At 45.8% G+C, this 11,140-nt stretch overlaps 1 non-coding gene across 1 annotated transcript; it reads right to left on the reverse strand.

The window, feature by feature from the left end:
• Positions 1-10,640: 10,640 nt before the first annotated feature.
• trnae-cuc (transfer RNA glutamic acid (anticodon CUC)) lies at positions 10,641-10,712 on the reverse strand. Its single transcript has one exon. It is a non-coding gene; the product is annotated as a tRNA-Glu (tRNA).
• Between the last annotated feature and the right edge of the window lie 428 nt (positions 10,713-11,140).

Raw genomic sequence — 11,140 nt, forward strand, 5'->3', positions numbered from 1 at the left:
TGAGAGGCATGGATAGGATAAATAGACAAGGTAATTTCCCTGGGATGGGAGAAGTCCAGAACAGGAGGATAATATGTTTGGGGTGAGGGAGGCAAGTGTAAGGAATGATCTGCCGGAGGAAGTGGTGGATGTAGGTCCAATTATAACATTTAAAAGGCATCTGGATGGGTATATGAATAGGAAGAGTTCAGAGGGATATGGGCCAAGTGTTGGTAAATGAGACGAGATTAATTTTGGCTATCTGGTCGGCACGGATGAGTTGGACTGAAGGACCTGTTTCTGCGCTGTGTATCTGTGTGACTCTGGCTTGTCTGTAATGTTTGCAATGTCTGTATGTTCAGTTTCTGTCTGGTATCGGTGTCAATGACCTGATATCTCATTTCCTCCATCTCCCCACTTCCACCTCCCCAGATGTTAACCATTTCGTGTCTGGGTTTTTCTCAAGAATCTCAAAATCAGACTTACTCACTCCTAGATGTCGTGAAAGATACTAACTTTCAGGTGGAGGTATCCAAAATTCTAAGGTGACTGTCTTGATGTTTTCACTTTTCGGTCTCTGTAAGATCCTGAATAAGTACTGTCGGGAGAATTAGTTTGAGCGGAGTGAGAATAGAGGGGTGTGAGGGGGTGGGATAGTGCTTTCAATTTTGTGGAAAAAGAAAAGAATGTTCTGCAGAAAGTAGAATTGCTTGTTGGGAATTTCTAACCTGGACTGACAGTAATGACTTTTGTAATCTCTTTTTACAGATTATTTGAAGATTTGAAGATGGACACTTCAATATCAATAGATGAAGAGCTTTGCCTGAAACATTGACTCTGCTGCTCCTCAGATGCTGCCGGATCTGCTGTGCTTTGACTCTGACTCTCCAGCATTTGCAGTCCTCAATTTCACGTCAATGTCTGGCAGTCACTGAATCCATCGGGACTATAACAATTTTCGACTATGATTCTGTGAGAAGGAACCAAGCTTTTTGGTTCCTCTTTCAGTACGTTTTCAGCATCAGTGAGAGTGGAAGAGAGACCCGACTGTTGCAGCACTCTGATTGTGGAGCCAGTAAAAGTTATACAGACTGGGAAAAGGAATTCACGGCAGGGAGGTGCTGTACACGCGTTTGTGTGCAGCTGAAGCTTCGGTCATGGAGAAACCCAAGGAATCCCGTCCTGTGGAGAAACCATGAAAATGTGGCGACTGTGGGAAAGGCTTCCGTTTCCCATCTGACCTGGAGACTCATGGGCGCCGTCACACCGGGGTGAGACTGTTCTCCTGCTCTGAGTGCGGGAAGACCTTCAGCAATTCCTCTGTACTGCAGAGGCACCAGGGGGTCCACACAGGCGAGAGGCCATTCTCCTGCCCCGAATGCTGGAAGGCCTTCAGCTATTCCTCCGTCCGACTGATCCACCTCGGGGTCCACATATTAGAGAAGCCCTTCAGCTGCTCCAAGTACGGGAAGGCCTTCAATGATACCTCTGCCCTGCTGAGGCACCAGCGGGTCCACACCGGGGAGAGCCCGTTCTCCTGCCTCAAGTGTGGGAAGGGCTTTACCCAGGCATCCCAATTTCTGGTCCATACGGGGGAGAGGCCCTTCCCCTGCCCAGAGTGTGGGAAGGCCTTCAGCAATTCCTCCCACCTGCTGAGGAACAGGCGGGACCATACCGGGGAGAAGCCGTTCACCTGCCCCGAGTGGAAGCGGAGGTTCTCATCATTCCGCACCTTGCAGAAGCACCAGCAGGCGCACCAGTGCTCCCAACAATCTGATTCTGCTGGTGAAGCTGCTGTGGGTCACTGAAAGGACTGAACCCCTGCACATTCTGACAGTGCTTATAGTGGGAGAGTCGGTCGGTTTTTTTTGTTTTATGCCGTCGTGCTCCCCCACCCCTGCAACTTTGCTTCCATTGGGCACTGCTGCTCGTTGAGACCAGGAGCTGTCCAGTTAAAGAATTGTTGGCTCTTTCTGGGAATGAGTCCCAGCCTATAAGAAATGGCTGAATACTGGGGTGTCTATTCACATTCAGCAGTGACTTTTAAATTAGATTTACAGTTACGTGTCTGTGAAACAGTCATAGTCCAAAGATTGCACAAAGGCTTGGCAATCCATTATTGGAAACTGTTTGCTTGAATTGGTAAGTTTAAAAAAAAATTCTTTCTTAAATTGCCGCTTAAGTCTCTGTCTCTGAGATGGTGGGGGGCTTGATCAAAGGGTTTAAATCATTGCTATGAATTAGATTATCTTCTTTAACTTTGCCCTAGAAATTTTGCCATATTTATAATTTGGTTGTTGTTTAAATTATAATGTTGATGTGCAAATCTGTTCTTCATCAAGTCTGGTTCGGGACAGTTGAGAAATTGAGGGACATTGCATGTTTAAATTTCACTGTGTTGTGAATCTGGTGACAGTGACATTCATTTGTATTGGGTTGCTTACCCTTAGTTGTAGTGTCTTCCACCCCAACTATTCACTATGGTAGTGAGTTCCACAGTCTCACCACACTCTGAGGTTTTTCATGAAATCCTTAGTAGAGAATTGTAAGGGAAAATGTTGACAAGGGCAGAATATAGGGTCTTAACTGCAAATGCCAGGAAGACATTCGACAAAGTAAAACCATGACAATATCGGGATAAATCAGGAACTTTGACAGTAATGAAGAGGTCACACGTCAGAGTTCAAGAAATTGGTCGTGACAAACAGAAAAAGTACTCAGCAGATATTGGATATTGTAATTAAGCAAGTTTCTAGATGCTGTAGTTGGTTGAATACGATAATAAGAGATGAAATAACCAAAACCACTCATGTAATTTGATGTTGGTAACCATAAAGCAAGTGCATACAATTGATTGATATAGGCCAATTGCGTGCAAGTAGGCCATTCAGCCCATCGAGTCACCATTGACTGACCGTCCAACCCAGACCCAGTTCGTTACCCACCACCACATGCTGCTCTCGAAAGAAGTGAATTTCAAAGACTCGAGAACACTTGTGAGAAAAACAAAACTTTCCTATCTTAAATGAGAGACTAGTCTCTGGCTAGAATTGAGTTGACATTACATTTACATTAAGTCCTCTCCAGATGTTATACAGCTCCATCGGATCATCTGTTTCTTCTAAACTCAAACTGAATCAAGCCTAGCCTGACATCCCTTTTTCCCCGATTATAAGTTGAGTAAATGAGCGACCCTCGACCTCACTGGCATGACAAAGGATGCCCTCAATCCAAGTTGACCTTAACTGTCCAACCTCTTGACCCCCACGCCACAATGTGGTCAGCCGCAACTCAGCCCTGAACGAGAGCAGAGGAACTGAATACACAGCAGTGAGGTGGACATTGCATTCCCAGAGAATATTGTTCAAGTGTGAAATTTGTTCAGCTCGCATTTGGATTACTGCAGGGACTATGTCTCCTGTCATTTAAATGTCTTTGATCCCAATAACAGTCTAGTTTTGTTGTACATTGTGTGTGTTTTATCTGTGTGTCACGACATGATTTTCTATTGTTGTCATTCCCATGAGGATGTGTGAATTCAGCACCAGATAATAGTCTCAGTTCTGAATTTTCCTTGAGGATTGGTATAGAACGGACTAAGTGTCAGTCAGATTGGAAGAAGCTCGACTGTTTATTTAACCCTTTGCTGTCCTTCCCCTGGGACTGTATGAATGGGGAAGTGTAGAGGAAGTTTTACTCTGTATCTAACCCAATGCAGTCTCTGTCTTGGCAGTGTTTGTTGGGGACAGTGTTGAGGTAGCTTCACTTGCAATTGAAGAGTAGAAGAAGCTTTATTCTGATTGTCATCCCATGCTGTCCTTGTGCTGGGAGGTTTAGATGGCATCTATAATTGAAGTGAATGCAGACTTGGCTGTGGGAGTGGAGGGTACTTAAACCTGAGCACGCCCATCTTTGAGATTGCTGTGCTGATCAAGACAATCTCAGACACCTTCATTCACTTTTCCAACCAACCACAGGGTGGTTAAGGATGGGTATAAATGCTGGCATTGCCAGCGATGCCCACATCCCATGCATGAATAAATACTTTCTGTTTAAAAGTTTACATTCACGTTCCAAACCCTCTAATGTATGATTACTTACATGGAAAATTCCTGTCTGTTTATAATTTCATTTTAAAACATAGGAATGTGTCAACCATGTAGAAATATAACAAGAACAACAAATGGAGAATTTAACTGGTAATGAACAGGACCAGAATGCTGAGTCAGCCTGACCTCCAAGGCTGAGAGAGTTCTCCCAGATGTTGAAGTTACACCTGTGCCTTTTACTCTTGCAGCTTCCCCAAAAGTTTGCCCCTGATGTAAGATCATTCAATGACCCGAAGTACGAACTGTTTTTATCTCCATAACTGGTGCCAGACTTGCTGAGTAATTCCAGCCCTTCTGCTCGACCCTTTCATGGGATTTGAGCTTCCCTAAGTCAGTGTAATGAAGAACTGCAGATGATAGAGATCTGGAACTCAAAAATGCATCAAATGCTGGAGAAACTGAATAGGACTGGCAGCACATGTCGATAGAGAAGCAGAGTTAGCATTTCAAGTGCTGTGACCCTTCTTCAAAACTGTTCTGGACTCAAGCCAGGATATTGTCTTTGTTACTTTCTCTCTCTCTCCACCAGTGTTGCCAGACTGGCTGAGTTTCTCCAGCAATTTCTGTTTTGACACTTTCACAAGCTTGATATTTGTTATCCATCCCTAAGTGCAAGGTGTCTTGCTTGTGCCATTTCAGAGGGCAGTTTAAGAGTCAACCACATTGCTGTAGGTCTGGAGTCACATGTTAGACTGACCATGCAAGCATGGCAGTTTCCCTCCTGAAAGGACATAGGTGAAAATGGGTTTTTAGGACAATTGACGTCAGTGCCATCGATACCATACTGAGACTTACTTTGTGTTCCCCATTTATGATTTGAATTATTCACATCTTACGTCTTGCTGTAGTGGGATTTGAACTCATGTTCCCTGGATTACTCATCCTGTGACGTTATGACTACACTGTTGTTTCCCATTCTTTGCTATTTTGTGTTTGTTGTTCACGTCTTTGTCCTCTGATGTTTGGGAAATTGAACCTGTTTAAAAGATTGCCCTAAACTTGTCCCTTTGACCAAGTATTTGGTCACCTGTCTCATCTGTGCTCCGGTCTTGTGATTTTTAAAGGAATTCTCATAATGTTCATGTGAAGCACTTTGAGATAGTTAACTGTACCACAGGTATTATTTGAATGCAGCATGTGTCCCTATCTTAATATCTGAAAGTACAGGGTCATGGTTTAAATGTAGAAGACAAAACTGAGGATGATTGATTTTCTTTCTGAGGGTTGTGTGTCTTCTTCAAAAGGCAGTGGATTCAAAATCTTTAAGGCAGAGGTAGATCGGTTCTTGATAACCAAGTGGATGAAAGATTGTCGGGGATGTATTGGAATGTAGAGTTGAGGTTAAATTCAGATCAGCCATGATCTTACTGAATGTTGCAGCAGGCTCGAAGTGCCGAGTGGCCTACTCCCGCCCATTATATGTTTGTATCAAGCAGTCTGTGTCTCCCCTCTTATAGCTATGAACTGGGTAATTCCTTTCCAATATTGCCCCTTGTAGACAGTTAATTTCACACCGATGGCCCCCTATTGGGAGCAGGCACATTGTAGCAATTGCAGTATTTCTTGTGTTAATTTTGTTGCTTCTTACTCAGTGTTGCTGAGAATCTTCGAAATAAAAACCAAAACACTTCTATTATTATCGCATGAATAGAAGTGTAGGTTTGGATGTAACATTGTTGAATTAGCCATTCCCATCTTTTCCAGAATTCTGTGTTTAAGGCCCTCGAGTCTGGTTTCTACCCCTGAAACAGTTCATATCAAGGTCATATTTGACATCCCTTGTAAAGGTGACAGGGATGAACATTCCCTCGTCGACCTGCGGACAGCCTTGATCAGGGTTAATGACAGTACTGACCCTCTCCAGCATCACTCTATCCTCTGGGAGGGTATGATTTTAGCGTCTTCCGTTCTTATTTGTTTTACCGTAGCTGCTGGTGTTGGCATCTATACTGATGATATCCAACTGTGCCTGAACACCACTTCTCTCCCGACTCATCTGTCATTCATAATTTTCCAATAATCTCATCTGAATGCCTGTCCAATTTCCAGCATTGGATAACCATAAACATTCCCTTAGTTAAATATTGTAAAGTGTGAAGCCATTATTTTAGTCCCCAAGTTCGACCTGAGCCCCCGTCCCCCCGTCCCCCCCCCGCCACACCCCCACCCCAGTAACTCTGTTGACAGCCTTCATGTCACATTAAAACTAGGAACGATAGATTCGTGAAGAGTCGGGGAATGAACAGTTGCAGGAAAAGGGCAGGAAAGTGAATGTGGGGAATGCCAGATCACCCAGAATCCTACTGAATGGAGAAGCAGGCTCAAGGGGCTGAATGGCATATTCCTGTTCCTATTTCTTATGGTTCCCGAGCCCTTCCCTCTGATACAGGACACTGACTTCAGTATGTGCCATTACTGAGAGTGCTGATGTTCCATTGTGTAATATCAACAACTTAGCAGCTGCTAAAACCTCTTGCTCCTTTGTTACCTCTGAACACAATAAGCCAATGTGTTCAGGGGAGGCGATGGCCGACTTTATTGTCACCAGACTATTCACCCAGGTAATGTTCTAGGGACTTGTGTTCAAAACCTGCCACGGCAGATGGTGGAATCTGAATTCAATATAAATCCGGAATTGAGAGTCGAATGATGACCTCGTTGTGGTTTGTTGTAAAAACTTATCTGGTTTCCTGCTGTCCGAACCTGGTCTGATCTACATGTGATTCAGATCCACTGTCAGCTGGTTGAATCTTCACAGCCCTTTCAATCAAAACCTCCACTATAACCTCTCTACTTTTATACTCCATTTAAAGGTCAATCTCCCTTTTGCCTTCCCTATTAGTCGCTGTGTTCCCAGAAGCAGGATTGTGGTTCAGTTTAAAGTAGGTCCTATATCTCTGATTACATCGATACACAAGGCAGTGAAGAAAGGTTTAGGCACACTAACCTTCATCAGTTCGGGAATTGAGTATAGATATAGTTATGTTGTCGTTATACAGGACGTTGATGAGGCTGCACCTGGAATATTATGATCAGTTTTGGTCCCCTTGATGTTCTGACTTCTGACTTCTTCAACTCTGGGTTTGTGTTGAACTTGATGGGATACTTTGTGCAACTCAGCACGTTTAAACATTATCGCTCAGAGGGATTCATGTGAAACTTTTCAGGAGGTGAGCTCAACAAGATTGAAGTATTCAAAGTTACTTGGACTCTATTTTAAACTTAGATCAGGACTAGTAGTCAGAGTCACATACAGCATGGAAAGAGACCCTTTCGTCCAACTTGTCCATGCTGACCTGATATCCTAAATTAATCTAGTCCCATTTGACAGCACCTGACGGCAAATCCTGTGGCAGCTCCTTTCATATAAGTACCAACCTCTGCATGAAGAGGTTGTCCCTTTAATATATTTCGCCTCTCACCCTACACCCATGCCCTCTAGTTCTGGACTCCCCCATCCCAGGGAAAATTCCTTGTCCATTAACCTGTCCATGCCCCTCATGATTTTGTAACCTCTATTAGGTCACTCCTCTGCCTCTGATGGTCCAGTGAAAACAGTCCCAGCCTATTCAGCCTCTCCCTGTTGCTCAAATCCTCCAACCCCCAGCAACATTCCTGTAAATCTTTTCTCACAGAGAAGTCAACGTTTCAATCATGAAGAAGGGTTAATTCCCAAACCGCTGACTTCTCCACATCCTGGTGCTGCCTGGCTTGCTGCATTCTCCCAACCTCCTGCTTGCCTACTTCGGGTTGCAATATGTAGTGGCTCAGTGTTTACCACTGCAGGCTCACCGTGCCGGGGACCCAGGTTTGATTCCAGCCTTGGGTGGCTGTGTGTGAGGAGTTTTCATATTCTCCCAGTGTCTGCGTGGTCCTGTTTTCTTCCATCGTCCAAAGATGTTCAAGTCATGTGGATTGGCCATGCTTAATTGCCCATCGAGTTAGGTACATTAGTCAGAGGGAAATGGGTCTGGATGGGTTACTCTTCGGAGGGTCGATGTGGACTTGTTGGGACAAATGGCCTGTTTCCACACTGTAGCTAATCTCATCTGCACTACTTTTGTCACTAACGTATTGCTGAGTAGACTCGATGGGCCGACTGGGCTCACTTCTGCTCCGATGGTCTTGCGGTCTTACGTTTCTCTGGATCATTTCATTTGGCAATGTGCAGTCCCTGGCTCAATGAGCAGCAGTTTCCAATGAAAGCAAAGCTCATATGTTGGTTGAACTCCTCCAGTGTGGAAACAGGTCCTTCAGCCCAACACATCTGCACAGATTCTCCGAAGGGTAACCCACTCAGATCCATTTTCCTACCCTCCATAAATTGCACACAGACCCCCAAGGGTGGAAGTATTCCTGGGTTCCTGGTGCCATGAGGCAGCAGTGCTAACCCTGAGCCACCATGGGGTTGTAGTTGTAGGGGGTGGGACAGGCAATTGCAGTCCATCAGAAAACAAAAACAGCCCACCTACTCTCCCACTGCACCCACTGTCAGAACTGGCACCAGATTCAGTCCTGGGGGGTGACCGAAGGCAGCGTCACTGGTGGGATCTGATTGCTGGGAGCGTTGGTGCCCCCGCTGGTGCTTCCGCAAGTTGCAGGAAAACATGAACCTCTTCCCACACTGGGGCCAGCTGAAGGGCCTCTCCCCCGTGTGGACACACTGGTGCTTCAGCAGGGCGGAGGAATTGCTGAAGGACTTCCCGCACTCAGGGCTGCAGAAAGGCCTCCCCTCTCCACCCCCCATTCCCCCGTGTGGACCAGCTGGTACTTCAGCAGTGTGGAGGAGCGGGTAAAGCCCTTCCCACACTCGGGCAGGAGAATGGCATCTCCCCGGTTTGGACGGACTGGGACATCAGCAGGGCTGAGGAATTGATGAAAGCCTTCCTGCACTTCGGCAACTGAACGACCTCTCCCCCATGTGGACCCACCAATGGGCCAGCAGGTCGGAAGAAAGAGCAAAGCCCTTCCTGCACTCGGGGCAGAAGAACGGCCTCTCCTCAATATGGACCCACTGGTGTTTCAGCAGGTGGGAAGAACTGCTGAAGGCCATCTCGCACTTGGGGCCAGAGAACAGCCTTCCCTGGTGTGGACCAACTGGTGCGTCAGCAAGGCAGAGGAATCACTGAAGGCCTTCCCACACTCAGGGCAGCAGAAGGGCCTCTTCCCCTCTGTGGACCCATTGGTGCTTCGGAACCATTTCAAATTTCACAAATTCCGTCTGATAGGAGGGAGACTAGAATTGTACACAATATTTCAAATGTGGTCTAAAATGTGTCCTGTACAACCACAACACAACCTTCCAACTCCAATACTCAGTCAGAGGATTGCGAAAGCTTTCAAAACCCACAAAAAACAAACAGGAAAGAATGGAGGGTCAAACCGAATTTTTGAGAGTCACCTTGAAATATCAATGAGAAATCGGCAGAGAGGGTTTATTGGGTACCCGCTCTCCTTAAAAATACACTATATCTGTAATTCTCTTGTGCTCTTCGTAGTTTCTCTGTGCTGCAGTGTGAAGTGGCTCGTTGAAATAATCTCCTGATGCAGCTTCGTTTGTAGGTGTTGGGATGATTGCTTCTGCAGTTAAGTATTTCGTTTGGGTCTGTTGTTTTTCTGTAGATGCCAGTTTGAAGTTCCCCATTGACTGTTCGCTCTACTGTGACATCAAGGAATGGCACTTTGTTGTTGTTCTCCTCCCCGTCAAACCAGGAGCCCCCCCTTAGACCATAGTCTCACTACTAGGAACACCAATATACAGATTAGTCAAAGGCCTCCACTGAAGGCTAAAACACCGAGTCGAAGATTCACTCCACTCCATTTACTCCATCCAAGAATTCCCAAACACCAAAGACACTGAGATTGAAGAGGATGGATTAATGTTGTCCTTTGACATAACAGTCCTGTTCACATCCATTAACATCAACGTGGCCAAAGAAAACTGAAGACACGACTCGAAGAACCAAAGACACAAACGCAGCATCAACTTCATCAGCAAAGATAGCACTGTCAAGCTCGTGGAACTGTGCCTTACCATCCACTTCATAATTCAATAACAAGCCCTACAAACAAATCAACGAAATATGCACGAAACCTCCAGCATCAGGATTCCGAGCAGAAGCAAGAATGCAGAGACTCGAACAAACAGCCCTTCCAACGATCGAACCCAAACTTTGGGTCCGCTACAGCGATGACACTTTTGTCATCAAAAAATGAAACAAATTAGAGGAAACCTACAACACCATCAACAATCTCCTTACTGGCATAAAATTCACAAAAAAGGAGAACAACAACAAAGTGCCATTTCTAGATGTCACAGTAGAGCGAACAGTCAATGGTAAATTCAAAACAGCGTCTACAGGAAAACAACGCACGCAAACCAAGAACTTAACTACAGAAGCAATCGCCCCTACACATACAAACATATCTGAATCAGGACACTATTTCAACGAGCCACGGCACACTGCAGCACCCAGGAACTACGAAAATCAATAAATAACTGTACAGAGCATTTAAGAAGAACGGGGAGCCTATTAACCCCCTGAAAACAGATTCCCTGACCGGGAATCGAACCCGGGCCGCGGCGGTGAGAGCGCCGAATCCTAACCACTAGACCACCAGGGACATACAAGCACCGCTTGATAGCTCTACTGAAAATTACTTCCCTGCCCGGAAATGGAATCCACGCCATGGTCGGTCGAAGGCTTTCACCTGTGTATCCAACAATGTCATTTCTTGTATCCATTGCACCTGATGCAGTCTCCTCGACATTGGGGAGACTGGAGACTCCTCGCAGAGTCAAGTCACAGCGCTTGAGGGAACATCTCCAGGACACCCGCACCAATCAATCCCATCGCCCTCTGGCTCAACATTTCAAATCCCCTCCCACTCTGCCGAGGACATGCAGGTCCTGGGCCTCCTCCATCGCCGCTCCCTCCCCACCCGATGCCTGGAGGATGAAAGTCTCATCTTCTGCTTGGGGTAAATTCAACCCCAGGCCATCAATGTGGACTTCATCAGTTTCCTCATTTCCCCTCCCCCTACCTTACCTC

Source organism: Chiloscyllium punctatum, chromosome 36, assembly GCF_047496795.1.
Source record: "Chiloscyllium punctatum isolate Juve2018m chromosome 36, sChiPun1.3, whole genome shotgun sequence".
Lineage (NCBI taxonomy): Eukaryota > Metazoa > Chordata > Chondrichthyes > Orectolobiformes > Hemiscylliidae > Chiloscyllium > Chiloscyllium punctatum.